Source organism: Tachysurus vachellii, chromosome 7 (genome assembly GCF_030014155.1).
Source record: "Tachysurus vachellii isolate PV-2020 chromosome 7, HZAU_Pvac_v1, whole genome shotgun sequence".
Lineage (NCBI taxonomy): Eukaryota > Metazoa > Chordata > Actinopteri > Siluriformes > Bagridae > Tachysurus > Tachysurus vachellii.
The window spans coordinates 21,760,278-21,774,233 of NC_083466.1; the positions used below are offsets into that span (position 1 = coordinate 21,760,278).

At 52.6% G+C, this 13,956-nt stretch overlaps 20 non-coding genes across 20 annotated transcripts; 10 read left to right on the top strand and 10 right to left on the bottom strand.

Moving 5' to 3' along the window:
- The first annotated feature begins 613 nt into the window (after positions 1–613).
- On the top strand, positions 614–687 carry trnan-guu (transfer RNA asparagine (anticodon GUU)). Its single transcript has one exon. It is a non-coding gene; the product is annotated as a tRNA-Asn (tRNA).
- Positions 688–1,192: 505 nt separating this feature from the next.
- On the bottom strand, positions 1,193–1,265 carry trnak-cuu (transfer RNA lysine (anticodon CUU)). Its single transcript has one exon. It is a non-coding gene; the product is annotated as a tRNA-Lys (tRNA).
- Positions 1,266–1,976: 711 nt separating this feature from the next.
- On the top strand, positions 1,977–2,050 carry trnan-guu (transfer RNA asparagine (anticodon GUU)). The gene has a single exon. It is a non-coding gene; the product is annotated as a tRNA-Asn (tRNA).
- Positions 2,051–2,555: 505 nt separating this feature from the next.
- On the bottom strand, positions 2,556–2,628 carry trnak-cuu (transfer RNA lysine (anticodon CUU)). Its single transcript has one exon. It is a non-coding gene; the product is annotated as a tRNA-Lys (tRNA).
- Positions 2,629–3,353: 725 nt separating this feature from the next.
- trnan-guu (transfer RNA asparagine (anticodon GUU)) lies at positions 3,354–3,427 on the top strand. Its single transcript has one exon. It is a non-coding gene; the product is annotated as a tRNA-Asn (tRNA).
- Positions 3,428–3,932: 505 nt separating this feature from the next.
- On the bottom strand, positions 3,933–4,005 carry trnak-cuu (transfer RNA lysine (anticodon CUU)). The gene has a single exon. It is a non-coding gene; the product is annotated as a tRNA-Lys (tRNA).
- A 711-nt stretch (positions 4,006–4,716) lies between these two features.
- trnan-guu (transfer RNA asparagine (anticodon GUU)) lies at positions 4,717–4,790 on the top strand. The gene has a single exon. It is a non-coding gene; the product is annotated as a tRNA-Asn (tRNA).
- A 505-nt stretch (positions 4,791–5,295) lies between these two features.
- trnak-cuu (transfer RNA lysine (anticodon CUU)) lies at positions 5,296–5,368 on the bottom strand. The gene has a single exon. It is a non-coding gene; the product is annotated as a tRNA-Lys (tRNA).
- A 711-nt stretch (positions 5,369–6,079) lies between these two features.
- Positions 6,080–6,153, top strand: trnan-guu (transfer RNA asparagine (anticodon GUU)). The gene has a single exon. It is a non-coding gene; the product is annotated as a tRNA-Asn (tRNA).
- A 505-nt stretch (positions 6,154–6,658) lies between these two features.
- trnak-cuu (transfer RNA lysine (anticodon CUU)) lies at positions 6,659–6,731 on the bottom strand. The gene has a single exon. It is a non-coding gene; the product is annotated as a tRNA-Lys (tRNA).
- Positions 6,732–7,442: 711 nt separating this feature from the next.
- Positions 7,443–7,516, top strand: trnan-guu (transfer RNA asparagine (anticodon GUU)). Its single transcript has one exon. It is a non-coding gene; the product is annotated as a tRNA-Asn (tRNA).
- A 505-nt stretch (positions 7,517–8,021) lies between these two features.
- On the bottom strand, positions 8,022–8,094 carry trnak-cuu (transfer RNA lysine (anticodon CUU)). The gene has a single exon. It is a non-coding gene; the product is annotated as a tRNA-Lys (tRNA).
- A 711-nt stretch (positions 8,095–8,805) lies between these two features.
- trnan-guu (transfer RNA asparagine (anticodon GUU)) lies at positions 8,806–8,879 on the top strand. The gene has a single exon. It is a non-coding gene; the product is annotated as a tRNA-Asn (tRNA).
- A 505-nt stretch (positions 8,880–9,384) lies between these two features.
- On the bottom strand, positions 9,385–9,457 carry trnak-cuu (transfer RNA lysine (anticodon CUU)). The gene has a single exon. It is a non-coding gene; the product is annotated as a tRNA-Lys (tRNA).
- A 711-nt stretch (positions 9,458–10,168) lies between these two features.
- Positions 10,169–10,242, top strand: trnan-guu (transfer RNA asparagine (anticodon GUU)). Its single transcript has one exon. It is a non-coding gene; the product is annotated as a tRNA-Asn (tRNA).
- A 505-nt stretch (positions 10,243–10,747) lies between these two features.
- trnak-cuu (transfer RNA lysine (anticodon CUU)) lies at positions 10,748–10,820 on the bottom strand. Its single transcript has one exon. It is a non-coding gene; the product is annotated as a tRNA-Lys (tRNA).
- A 711-nt stretch (positions 10,821–11,531) lies between these two features.
- trnan-guu (transfer RNA asparagine (anticodon GUU)) lies at positions 11,532–11,605 on the top strand. The gene has a single exon. It is a non-coding gene; the product is annotated as a tRNA-Asn (tRNA).
- A 505-nt stretch (positions 11,606–12,110) lies between these two features.
- Positions 12,111–12,183, bottom strand: trnak-cuu (transfer RNA lysine (anticodon CUU)). The gene has a single exon. It is a non-coding gene; the product is annotated as a tRNA-Lys (tRNA).
- Positions 12,184–12,894: 711 nt separating this feature from the next.
- On the top strand, positions 12,895–12,968 carry trnan-guu (transfer RNA asparagine (anticodon GUU)). The gene has a single exon. It is a non-coding gene; the product is annotated as a tRNA-Asn (tRNA).
- A 505-nt stretch (positions 12,969–13,473) lies between these two features.
- trnak-cuu (transfer RNA lysine (anticodon CUU)) lies at positions 13,474–13,546 on the bottom strand. The gene has a single exon. It is a non-coding gene; the product is annotated as a tRNA-Lys (tRNA).
- Between the last annotated feature and the right edge of the window lie 410 nt (positions 13,547–13,956).

Consider the following 13,956-nt stretch of genomic DNA (forward strand, 5'->3'; position numbering starts at 1 on the left):
ATAAATTTCCCAAGACGCCGGTTAAAAACACCACGCCCTTCACATGACGGTCTCTGTTGCACTGACTGTTAGAGACTTTTTTTTTAGTTATTTTTTTTCCCCACCTCTCTTAAGCCATTTTGTCTGCGCCAACCCTAAGCACCAAATATAAAGAAGCGATTGTGGCAGGCCAGCTAGTGTGTAGAACTTTTAGAAGTCAAAGAGATTGAAACCTGAAATGGTGGAATTTCATGGACATTTTTGGCAGATTTTCGTGAAGGCTGTGGCTATCGTACTGATCTTCGTTTCCAACCCGAGAATTGGTATTGTCCCGCCTCCCTGTCACCCTATTGGTTGGCACATTTGTCTTTTCGGCCTATGGATTGATTCTAGCCAAACCTTAACCGGAAGGCGGGATTTGTAGCAGCAGCGTTTGCGAAAAAACACAGCCCTTTCCTCTTATCTCCAGTGTCGTGCTACTAATCAGCAGTAGTTATGCTATTAATCAGCGGGGCCCATAAGGGGCGGGTCGGCCGGCCGGCAAACCGTGTCTCCGGCAGCCCACGGCTCATTTGCGGCACAACAGGGCCGACCATCCTCTTTCGACGATCCTCTTTCCACAGGGAGCAGGCGGGTCTCTGTGGCGCAATCGGTTAGCGCGTTCGGCTGTTAACCGAAAGGTTGGTGGTTCAAGCCCACCCAGGGACGGCAAGGCTTTTCTTAGCCCGCCAGGTGCCACACAAGCTTTCCCATAACGCGTCGTGGACCTCACAGACCGCGACCGGAGGCGGGTGCTTGTTGTTGGCTGGTGCGACCTGGAAACCTCTCGCCTAACCTGGGGCTCACCTGTTGTTTTGCTGATTGTCATACAGAGCAAGAGGCTCTTAAACTCACAGCCCAGCTTGCAAAATGCGTAGGCGGTCACCTAGTAGCCTCGCAGATCACAATCGCCTGAGAGAGCGGCGGCTTGGCTGACATGACCTGCAAAGGCGTCTTCAGAGAGCCTTTGGTGCCAGGCTCAGCGATCGTCAACAGTGACTGGTAGAACCACACTGCCAGCGCGGAGGGATCTCTGGATGAAACTTTCACCCGCAGAGTGCACTTTATCCATCTATGGTTTTCCTTGGTATTTATTTAATTTGCTATCATTTTCTTCTCCTGAGGCGGTAAAGTCGGCCTTTGGGCTCGTCCCGGCTCCCGCAAAAGCACCGCTCGCCCAACGTGGGGCTCGAACCCACGACCCTGAGATTAAGAGTCTCATGCTCTACCGACTGAGCTAGCCGGGCACGCCAAAGGGGCCGCCCACTTGGAAAAAAGCGGGTCCCCTACTGCCCAGACGGCTGAGATTTCTTTGATCTGATGCAGTCTGAGGGCAAAAACGCCCATAAATTTCCCAAGACGCCGGTTAAAAACACCACGCCCTTCACATGACGGTCTCTGTTGCACTGACTGTTAGAGACTTTTTTTTTAGTTATTTTTTTTCCCCACCTCTCTTAAGCCATTTTGTCTGCGCCAACCCTAAGCACCAAATATAAAGAAGCGATTGTGGCAGGCCAGCTAGTGTGTAGAACTTTTAGAAGTCAAAGAGATTGAAACCTGAAATGGTGGAATTTCATGGACATTTTTGGCAGATTTTCGTGAAGGCTGTGGCTATCGTACTGATCTTCGTTTCCAACCCGAGAATTGGTATTGTCCCGCCTCCCTGTCACCCTATTGGTTGGCACATTTGTCTTTTCGGCCTATGGATTGATTCTAGCCAAACCTTAACCGGAAGGCGGGATTTGTAGCAGCAGCGTTTGCGAAAAAACACAGCCCTTTCCTCTTATCTCCAGTGTCGTGCTACTAATCAGCAGTAGTTATGCTATTAATCAGCGGGGCCCATAAGGGGCGGGTCGGCCGGCCGGCAAACCGTGTCTCCGGCAGCCCACGGCTCATTTGCGGCACAACAGGGCCGACCATCCTCTTTCGACGATCCTCTTTCCACAGGGAGCAGGCGGGTCTCTGTGGCGCAATCGGTTAGCGCGTTCGGCTGTTAACCGAAAGGTTGGTGGTTCAAGCCCACCCAGGGACGGCAAGGCTTTTCTTAGCCCGCCAGGTGCCACACAAGCTTTCCCATAACGCGTCGTGGACCTCACAGACCGCGACCGGAGGCGGGTGCTTGTTGTTGGCTGGTGCGACCTGGAAACCTCTCGCCTAACCTGGGGCTCACCTGTTGTTTTGCTGATTGTCATACAGAGCAAGAGGCTCTTAAACTCACAGCCCAGCTTGCAAAATGCGTAGGCGGTCACCTAGTAGCCTCGCAGATCACAATCGCCTGAGAGAGCGGCGGCTTGGCTGACATGACCTGCAAAGGCGTCTTCAGAGAGCCTTTGGTGCCAGGCTCAGCGATCGTCAACAGTGACTGGTAGAACCACACTGCCAGCGCGGAGGGATCTCTGGATGAAACTTTCACCCGCAGAGTGCACTTTATCCATCTATGGTTTTCCTTGGTATTTATTTAATTTGCTATCATTTTCTTCTCCTGAGGCGGTAAAGTCGGCCTTTGGGCTCGTCCCGGCTCCCGCAAAAGCACCGCTCGCCCAACGTGGGGCTCGAACCCACGACCCTGAGATTAAGAGTCTCATGCTCTACCGACTGAGCTAGCCGGGCACGCCAAAGGGGCCGCCCACTTGGAAAAAAGCGGGTCCCCTACTGCCCAGACGGCTGAGATTTCTTTGATCTGATGCAGTCTGAGGGCAAAAACGCCCATAAATTTCCCAAGACGCCGGTTAAAAACACCACGCCCTTCACATGACGGTCTCTGTTGCACTGACTGTTAGAGACTTTTTTTTTAGTTATTTTTTTTCCCCACCTCTCTTAAGCCATTTTGTCTGCGCCAACCCTAAGCACCAAATATAAAGAAGCGATTGTGGCAGGCCAGCTAGTGTGTAGAACTTTTAGAAGTCAAAGAGATTGAAACCTGAAATGGTGGAATTTCATGGACATTTTTGGCAGATTTTCGTGAAGGCTGTGGCTATCGTACTGATCTTCGTTTCCAACCCGAGAATTGGTATTGTCCCGCCTCCCTGTCACCCTATTGGTTGGCACATTTGTCTTTTCGGCCTATGGATTGATTCTAGCCAAACCTTAACCGGAAGGCGGGATTTGTAGCAGCAGCGTTTGCGAAAAAACACAGCCCTTTCCTCTTATCTCCAGTGTCGTGCTACTAATCAGCAGTAGTTATGCTATTAATCAGCGGGGCCCATAAGGGGCGGGTCGGCCGGCCGGCAAACCGTGTCTCCGGCAGCCCACGGCTCATTTGCGGCACAACAGGGCCGACGATCCTCTTTCGACGATCCTCTTTCGACGATCCTCTTTCCACAGGGAGCAGGCGGGTCTCTGTGGCGCAATCGGTTAGCGCGTTCGGCTGTTAACCGAAAGGTTGGTGGTTCAAGCCCACCCAGGGACGGCAAGGCTTTTCTTAGCCCGCCAGGTGCCACACAAGCTTTCCCATAACGCGTCGTGGACCTCACAGACCGCGACCGGAGGCGGGTGCTTGTTGTTGGCTGGTGCGACCTGGAAACCTCTCGCCTAACCTGGGGCTCACCTGTTGTTTTGCTGATTGTCATACAGAGCAAGAGGCTCTTAAACTCACAGCCCAGCTTGCAAAATGCGTAGGCGGTCACCTAGTAGCCTCGCAGATCACAATCGCCTGAGAGAGCGGCGGCTTGGCTGACATGACCTGCAAAGGCGTCTTCAGAGAGCCTTTGGTGCCAGGCTCAGCGATCGTCAACAGTGACTGGTAGAACCACACTGCCAGCGCGGAGGGATCTCTGGATGAAACTTTCACCCGCAGAGTGCACTTTATCCATCTATGGTTTTCCTTGGTATTTATTTAATTTGCTATCATTTTCTTCTCCTGAGGCGGTAAAGTCGGCCTTTGGGCTCGTCCCGGCTCCCGCAAAAGCACCGCTCGCCCAACGTGGGGCTCGAACCCACGACCCTGAGATTAAGAGTCTCATGCTCTACCGACTGAGCTAGCCGGGCACGCCAAAGGGGCCGCCCACTTGGAAAAAAGCGGGTCCCCTACTGCCCAGACGGCTGAGATTTCTTTGATCTGATGCAGTCTGAGGGCAAAAACGCCCATAAATTTCCCAAGACGCCGGTTAAAAACACCACGCCCTTCACATGACGGTCTCTGTTGCACTGACTGTTAGAGACTTTTTTTTTAGTTATTTTTTTTCCCCACCTCTCTTAAGCCATTTTGTCTGCGCCAACCCTAAGCACCAAATATAAAGAAGCGATTGTGGCAGGCCAGCTAGTGTGTAGAACTTTTAGAAGTCAAAGAGATTGAAACCTGAAATGGTGGAATTTCATGGACATTTTTGGCAGATTTTCGTGAAGGCTGTGGCTATCGTACTGATCTTCGTTTCCAACCCGAGAATTGGTATTGTCCCGCCTCCCTGTCACCCTATTGGTTGGCACATTTGTCTTTTCGGCCTATGGATTGATTCTAGCCAAACCTTAACCGGAAGGCGGGATTTGTAGCAGCAGCGTTTGCGAAAAAACACAGCCCTTTCCTCTTATCTCCAGTGTCGTGCTACTAATCAGCAGTAGTTATGCTATTAATCAGCGGGGCCCATAAGGGGCGGGTCGGCCGGCCGGCAAACCGTGTCTCCGGCAGCCCACGGCTCATTTGCGGCACAACAGGGCCGACCATCCTCTTTCGACGATCCTCTTTCCACAGGGAGCAGGCGGGTCTCTGTGGCGCAATCGGTTAGCGCGTTCGGCTGTTAACCGAAAGGTTGGTGGTTCAAGCCCACCCAGGGACGGCAAGGCTTTTCTTAGCCCGCCAGGTGCCACACAAGCTTTCCCATAACGCGTCGTGGACCTCACAGACCGCGACCGGAGGCGGGTGCTTGTTGTTGGCTGGTGCGACCTGGAAACCTCTCGCCTAACCTGGGGCTCACCTGTTGTTTTGCTGATTGTCATACAGAGCAAGAGGCTCTTAAACTCACAGCCCAGCTTGCAAAATGCGTAGGCGGTCACCTAGTAGCCTCGCAGATCACAATCGCCTGAGAGAGCGGCGGCTTGGCTGACATGACCTGCAAAGGCGTCTTCAGAGAGCCTTTGGTGCCAGGCTCAGCGATCGTCAACAGTGACTGGTAGAACCACACTGCCAGCGCGGAGGGATCTCTGGATGAAACTTTCACCCGCAGAGTGCACTTTATCCATCTATGGTTTTCCTTGGTATTTATTTAATTTGCTATCATTTTCTTCTCCTGAGGCGGTAAAGTCGGCCTTTGGGCTCGTCCCGGCTCCCGCAAAAGCACCGCTCGCCCAACGTGGGGCTCGAACCCACGACCCTGAGATTAAGAGTCTCATGCTCTACCGACTGAGCTAGCCGGGCACGCCAAAGGGGCCGCCCACTTGGAAAAAAGCGGGTCCCCTACTGCCCAGACGGCTGAGATTTCTTTGATCTGATGCAGTCTGAGGGCAAAAACGCCCATAAATTTCCCAAGACGCCGGTTAAAAACACCACGCCCTTCACATGACGGTCTCTGTTGCACTGACTGTTAGAGACTTTTTTTTTAGTTATTTTTTTTCCCCACCTCTCTTAAGCCATTTTGTCTGCGCCAACCCTAAGCACCAAATATAAAGAAGCGATTGTGGCAGGCCAGCTAGTGTGTAGAACTTTTAGAAGTCAAAGAGATTGAAACCTGAAATGGTGGAATTTCATGGACATTTTTGGCAGATTTTCGTGAAGGCTGTGGCTATCGTACTGATCTTCGTTTCCAACCCGAGAATTGGTATTGTCCCGCCTCCCTGTCACCCTATTGGTTGGCACATTTGTCTTTTCGGCCTATGGATTGATTCTAGCCAAACCTTAACCGGAAGGCGGGATTTGTAGCAGCAGCGTTTGCGAAAAAACACAGCCCTTTCCTCTTATCTCCAGTGTCGTGCTACTAATCAGCAGTAGTTATGCTATTAATCAGCGGGGCCCATAAGGGGCGGGTCGGCCGGCCGGCAAACCGTGTCTCCGGCAGCCCACGGCTCATTTGCGGCACAACAGGGCCGACCATCCTCTTTCGACGATCCTCTTTCCACAGGGAGCAGGCGGGTCTCTGTGGCGCAATCGGTTAGCGCGTTCGGCTGTTAACCGAAAGGTTGGTGGTTCAAGCCCACCCAGGGACGGCAAGGCTTTTCTTAGCCCGCCAGGTGCCACACAAGCTTTCCCATAACGCGTCGTGGACCTCACAGACCGCGACCGGAGGCGGGTGCTTGTTGTTGGCTGGTGCGACCTGGAAACCTCTCGCCTAACCTGGGGCTCACCTGTTGTTTTGCTGATTGTCATACAGAGCAAGAGGCTCTTAAACTCACAGCCCAGCTTGCAAAATGCGTAGGCGGTCACCTAGTAGCCTCGCAGATCACAATCGCCTGAGAGAGCGGCGGCTTGGCTGACATGACCTGCAAAGGCGTCTTCAGAGAGCCTTTGGTGCCAGGCTCAGCGATCGTCAACAGTGACTGGTAGAACCACACTGCCAGCGCGGAGGGATCTCTGGATGAAACTTTCACCCGCAGAGTGCACTTTATCCATCTATGGTTTTCCTTGGTATTTATTTAATTTGCTATCATTTTCTTCTCCTGAGGCGGTAAAGTCGGCCTTTGGGCTCGTCCCGGCTCCCGCAAAAGCACCGCTCGCCCAACGTGGGGCTCGAACCCACGACCCTGAGATTAAGAGTCTCATGCTCTACCGACTGAGCTAGCCGGGCACGCCAAAGGGGCCGCCCACTTGGAAAAAAGCGGGTCCCCTACTGCCCAGACGGCTGAGATTTCTTTGATCTGATGCAGTCTGAGGGCAAAAACGCCCATAAATTTCCCAAGACGCCGGTTAAAAACACCACGCCCTTCACATGACGGTCTCTGTTGCACTGACTGTTAGAGACTTTTTTTTTAGTTATTTTTTTTCCCCACCTCTCTTAAGCCATTTTGTCTGCGCCAACCCTAAGCACCAAATATAAAGAAGCGATTGTGGCAGGCCAGCTAGTGTGTAGAACTTTTAGAAGTCAAAGAGATTGAAACCTGAAATGGTGGAATTTCATGGACATTTTTGGCAGATTTTCGTGAAGGCTGTGGCTATCGTACTGATCTTCGTTTCCAACCCGAGAATTGGTATTGTCCCGCCTCCCTGTCACCCTATTGGTTGGCACATTTGTCTTTTCGGCCTATGGATTGATTCTAGCCAAACCTTAACCGGAAGGCGGGATTTGTAGCAGCAGCGTTTGCGAAAAAACACAGCCCTTTCCTCTTATCTCCAGTGTCGTGCTACTAATCAGCAGTAGTTATGCTATTAATCAGCGGGGCCCATAAGGGGCGGGTCGGCCGGCCGGCAAACCGTGTCTCCGGCAGCCCACGGCTCATTTGCGGCACAACAGGGCCGACGATCCTCTTTCGACGATCCTCTTTCCACAGGGAGCAGGCGGGTCTCTGTGGCGCAATCGGTTAGCGCGTTCGGCTGTTAACCGAAAGGTTGGTGGTTCAAGCCCACCCAGGGACGGCAAGGCTTTTCTTAGCCCGCCAGGTGCCACACAAGCTTTCCCATAACGCGTCGTGGACCTCACAGACCGCGACCGGAGGCGGGTGCTTGTTGTTGGCTGGTGCGACCTGGAAACCTCTCGCCTAACCTGGGGCTCACCTGTTGTTTTGCTGATTGTCATACAGAGCAAGAGGCTCTTAAACTCACAGCCCAGCTTGCAAAATGCGTAGGCGGTCACCTAGTAGCCTCGCAGATCACAATCGCCTGAGAGAGCGGCGGCTTGGCTGACATGACCTGCAAAGGCGTCTTCAGAGAGCCTTTGGTGCCAGGCTCAGCGATCGTCAACAGTGACTGGTAGAACCACACTGCCAGCGCGGAGGGATCTCTGGATGAAACTTTCACCCGCAGAGTGCACTTTATCCATCTATGGTTTTCCTTGGTATTTATTTAATTTGCTATCATTTTCTTCTCCTGAGGCGGTAAAGTCGGCCTTTGGGCTCGTCCCGGCTCCCGCAAAAGCACCGCTCGCCCAACGTGGGGCTCGAACCCACGACCCTGAGATTAAGAGTCTCATGCTCTACCGACTGAGCTAGCCGGGCACGCCAAAGGGGCCGCCCACTTGGAAAAAAGCGGGTCCCCTACTGCCCAGACGGCTGAGATTTCTTTGATCTGATGCAGTCTGAGGGCAAAAACGCCCATAAATTTCCCAAGACGCCGGTTAAAAACACCACGCCCTTCACATGACGGTCTCTGTTGCACTGACTGTTAGAGACTTTTTTTTTAGTTATTTTTTTTCCCCACCTCTCTTAAGCCATTTTGTCTGCGCCAACCCTAAGCACCAAATATAAAGAAGCGATTGTGGCAGGCCAGCTAGTGTGTAGAACTTTTAGAAGTCAAAGAGATTGAAACCTGAAATGGTGGAATTTCATGGACATTTTTGGCAGATTTTCGTGAAGGCTGTGGCTATCGTACTGATCTTCGTTTCCAACCCGAGAATTGGTATTGTCCCGCCTCCCTGTCACCCTATTGGTTGGCACATTTGTCTTTTCGGCCTATGGATTGATTCTAGCCAAACCTTAACCGGAAGGCGGGATTTGTAGCAGCAGCGTTTGCGAAAAAACACAGCCCTTTCCTCTTATCTCCAGTGTCGTGCTACTAATCAGCAGTAGTTATGCTATTAATCAGCGGGGCCCATAAGGGGCGGGTCGGCCGGCCGGCAAACCGTGTCTCCGGCAGCCCACGGCTCATTTGCGGCACAACAGGGCCGACCATCCTCTTTCGACGATCCTCTTTCCACAGGGAGCAGGCGGGTCTCTGTGGCGCAATCGGTTAGCGCGTTCGGCTGTTAACCGAAAGGTTGGTGGTTCAAGCCCACCCAGGGACGGCAAGGCTTTTCTTAGCCCGCCAGGTGCCACACAAGCTTTCCCATAACGCGTCGTGGACCTCACAGACCGCGACCGGAGGCGGGTGCTTGTTGTTGGCTGGTGCGACCTGGAAACCTCTCGCCTAACCTGGGGCTCACCTGTTGTTTTGCTGATTGTCATACAGAGCAAGAGGCTCTTAAACTCACAGCCCAGCTTGCAAAATGCGTAGGCGGTCACCTAGTAGCCTCGCAGATCACAATCGCCTGAGAGAGCGGCGGCTTGGCTGACATGACCTGCAAAGGCGTCTTCAGAGAGCCTTTGGTGCCAGGCTCAGCGATCGTCAACAGTGACTGGTAGAACCACACTGCCAGCGCGGAGGGATCTCTGGATGAAACTTTCACCCGCAGAGTGCACTTTATCCATCTATGGTTTTCCTTGGTATTTATTTAATTTGCTATCATTTTCTTCTCCTGAGGCGGTAAAGTCGGCCTTTGGGCTCGTCCCGGCTCCCGCAAAAGCACCGCTCGCCCAACGTGGGGCTCGAACCCACGACCCTGAGATTAAGAGTCTCATGCTCTACCGACTGAGCTAGCCGGGCACGCCAAAGGGGCCGCCCACTTGGAAAAAAGCGGGTCCCCTACTGCCCAGACGGCTGAGATTTCTTTGATCTGATGCAGTCTGAGGGCAAAAACGCCCATAAATTTCCCAAGACGCCGGTTAAAAACACCACGCCCTTCACATGACGGTCTCTGTTGCACTGACTGTTAGAGACTTTTTTTTTAGTTATTTTTTTTCCCCACCTCTCTTAAGCCATTTTGTCTGCGCCAACCCTAAGCACCAAATATAAAGAAGCGATTGTGGCAGGCCAGCTAGTGTGTAGAACTTTTAGAAGTCAAAGAGATTGAAACCTGAAATGGTGGAATTTCATGGACATTTTTGGCAGATTTTCGTGAAGGCTGTGGCTATCGTACTGATCTTCGTTTCCAACCCGAGAATTGGTATTGTCCCGCCTCCCTGTCACCCTATTGGTTGGCACATTTGTCTTTTCGGCCTATGGATTGATTCTAGCCAAACCTTAACCGGAAGGCGGGATTTGTAGCAGCAGCGTTTGCGAAAAAACACAGCCCTTTCCTCTTATCTCCAGTGTCGTGCTACTAATCAGCAGTAGTTATGCTATTAATCAGCGGGGCCCATAAGGGGCGGGTCGGCCGGCCGGCAAACCGTGTCTCCGGCAGCCCACGGCTCATTTGCGGCACAACAGGGCCGACCATCCTCTTTCGACGATCCTCTTTCCACAGGGAGCAGGCGGGTCTCTGTGGCGCAATCGGTTAGCGCGTTCGGCTGTTAACCGAAAGGTTGGTGGTTCAAGCCCACCCAGGGACGGCAAGGCTTTTCTTAGCCCGCCAGGTGCCACACAAGCTTTCCCATAACGCGTCGTGGACCTCACAGACCGCGACCGGAGGCGGGTGCTTGTTGTTGGCTGGTGCGACCTGGAAACCTCTCGCCTAACCTGGGGCTCACCTGTTGTTTTGCTGATTGTCATACAGAGCAAGAGGCTCTTAAACTCACAGCCCAGCTTGCAAAATGCGTAGGCGGTCACCTAGTAGCCTCGCAGATCACAATCGCCTGAGAGAGCGGCGGCTTGGCTGACATGACCTGCAAAGGCGTCTTCAGAGAGCCTTTGGTGCCAGGCTCAGCGATCGTCAACAGTGACTGGTAGAACCACACTGCCAGCGCGGAGGGATCTCTGGATGAAACTTTCACCCGCAGAGTGCACTTTATCCATCTATGGTTTTCCTTGGTATTTATTTAATTTGCTATCATTTTCTTCTCCTGAGGCGGTAAAGTCGGCCTTTGGGCTCGTCCCGGCTCCCGCAAAAGCACCGCTCGCCCAACGTGGGGCTCGAACCCACGACCCTGAGATTAAGAGTCTCATGCTCTACCGACTGAGCTAGCCGGGCACGCCAAAGGGGCCGCCCACTTGGAAAAAAGCGGGTCCCCTACTGCCCAGACGGCTGAGATTTCTTTGATCTGATGCAGTCTGAGGGCAAAAACGCCCATAAATTTCCCAAGACGCCGGTTAAAAACACCACGCCCTTCACATGACGGTCTCTGTTGCACTGACTGTTAGAGACTTTTTTTTTAGTTATTTTTTTTCCCCACCTCTCTTAAGCCATTTTGTCTGCGCCAACCCTAAGCACCAAATATAAAGAAGCGATTGTGGCAGGCCAGCTAGTGTGTAGAACTTTTAGAAGTCAAAGAGATTGAAACCTGAAATGGTGGAATTTCATGGACATTTTTGGCAGATTTTCGTGAAGGCTGTGGCTATCGTACTGATCTTCGTTTCCAACCCGAGAATTGGTATTGTCCCGCCTCCCTGTCACCCTATTGGTTGGCACATTTGTCTTTTCGGCCTATGGATTGATTCTAGCCAAACCTTAACCGGAAGGCGGGATTTGTAGCAGCAGCGTTTGCGAAAAAACACAGCCCTTTCCTCTTATCTCCAGTGTCGTGCGACTAATCAGCAGTAGTTATGCTATTAATCAGCGGGGCCCATAAGGGGCGGGTCGGCCGGCCGGCAAACCGTGTCTCCGGCAGCCCACGGCTCATTTGCGGCACAACAGGGCCGACCATCCTCTTTCGACGATCCTCTTTCCACAGGGAGCAGGCGGGTCTCTGTGGCGCAATCGGTTAGCGCGTTCGGCTGTTAACCGAAAGGTTGGTGGTTCAAGCCCACCCAGGGACGGCAAGGCTTTTCTTAGCCCGCCAGGTGCCACACAAGCTTTCCCATAACGCGTCGTGGACCTCACAGACCGCGACCGGAGGCGGGTGCTTGTTGTTGGCTGGTGCGACCTGGAAACCTCTCGCCTAACCTGGGGCTCACCTGTTGTTTTGCTGATTGTCATACAGAGCAAGAGGCTCTTAAACTCACAGCCCAGCTTGCAAAATGCGTAGGCGGTCACCTAGTAGCCTCGCAGATCACAATCGCCTGAGAGAGCGGCGGCTTGGCTGACATGACCTGCAAAGGCGTCTTCAGAGAGCCTTTGGTGCCAGGCTCAGCGATCGTCAACAGTGACTGGTAGAACCACACTGCCAGCGCGGAGGGATCTCTGGATGAAACTTTCACCCGCAGAGTGCACTTTATCCATCTATGGTTTTCCTTGGTATTTATTTAATTTGCTATCATTTTCTTCTCCTGAGGCGGTAAAGTCGGCCTTTGGGCTCGTCCCGGCTCCCGCAAAAGCACCGCTCGCCCAACGTGGGGCTCGAACCCACGACCCTGAGATTAAGAGTCTCATGCTCTACCGACTGAGCTAGCCGGGCACGCCAAAGGGGCCGCCCACTTGGAAAAAAGCGGGTCCCCTACTGCCCAGACGGCTGAGATTTCTTTGATCTGATGCAGTCTGAGGGCAAAAACGCCCATAAATTTCCCAAGACGCCGGTTAAAAACACCACGCCCTTCACATGACGGTCTCTGTTGCACTGACTGTTAGAGACTTTTTTTTTAGTTATTTTTTTTCCCCACCTCTCTTAAGCCATTTTGTCTGCGCCAACCCTAAGCACCAAATATAAAGAAGCGATTGTGGCAGGCCAGCTAGTGTGTAGAACTTTTAGAAGTCAAAGAGATTGAAACCTGAAATGGTGGAATTTCATGGACATTTTTGGCAGATTTTCGTGAAGGCTGTGGCTATCGTACTGATCTTCGTTTCCAACCCGAGAATTGGTATTGTCCCGCCTCCCTGTCACCCTATTGGTTGGCACATTTGTCTTTTCGGCCTATGGATTGATTCTAGCCAAACCTTAACCGGAAGGCGGGATTTGTAGCAGCAGCGTTTGCGAAAAAACACAGCCCTTTCCTCTTATCTCCAGTGTCGTGCTACTAATCAGCAGTAGTTATGCTATTAATCAGCGGGGCCCATAAGGGGCGGGTCGGCCGGCCGGCAAACCGTGTCTCCGGCAGCCCACGGCTCATTTGCGGCACAACAGGGCCGACCATCCTCTTTCGACGATCCTCTTTCCACAGGGAGCAGGCGGGTCTCTGTGGCGCAATCGGTTAGCGCGTTCGGCTGTTAACCGAAAGGTTGGTGGTTCAAGCCCACCCAGGGACGGCAAGGCTTTTCTTAGCCCGCCAGGTGCCACACAAGCTTTCCCATAACGCGTCGTGGACCTCACAGACCGCGACCGGAGGCGGGTGCTTGTTGTTGGCTGGTGCGACCTGGAAACCTCTCGCCTAACCTGGGGCTCACCTGTTGTTTTGCTGATTGTCATACAGAGCAAGAGGCTCTTAAACTCACAGCCCAGCTTGCAAAATGCGTAGGCGGTCACCTAGTAGCCTCGCAGATCACAATCGCCTGAGAGAGCGGCGGCTTGGCTGACATGACCTGCAAAGGCGTCTTCAGAGAGCCTTTGGTGCCAGGCTCAGCGATCGTCAACAGTGACTGGTAGAACCACACTGCCAGCGCGGAGGGATCTCTGGATGAAACTTTCACCCGCAGAGTGCACTTTATCCATCTATGGTTTTCCTTGGTATTTATTTAATTTGCTATCATTTTCTTCTCCTGAGGCGGTAAAGTCGGCCTTTGGGCTCGTCCCGGCTCCCGCAAAAGCACCGCTCGCCCAACGTGGGGCTCGAACCCACGACCCTGAGATTAAGAGTCTCATGCTCTACCGACTGAGCTAGCCGGGCACGCCAAAGGGGCCGCCCACTTGGAAAAAAGCGGGTCCCCTACTGCCCAGACGGCTGAGATTTCTTTGATCTGATGCAGTCTGAGGGCAAAAACGCCCATAAATTTCCCAAGACGCCGGTTAAAAACACCACGCCCTTCACATGACGGTCTCTGTTGCACTGACTGTTAGAGACTTTTTTTTTAGTTATTTTTTTTCCCCACCTCTCTTAAGCCATTTTGTCTGCGCCAACCCTAAGCACCAAATATAAAGAAGCGATTGTGGCAGGCCAGCTAGTGTGTAGAACTTTTAGAAGTCAAAGAGATTGAAACCTGAAATGGTGGAATTTCATGGACATTTTTGGCAGATTTTCGTGAAGGCTGTGGCTATCGTACTGATCTTCGTTTCCAACCCGAGAATTGGTATTGTCCC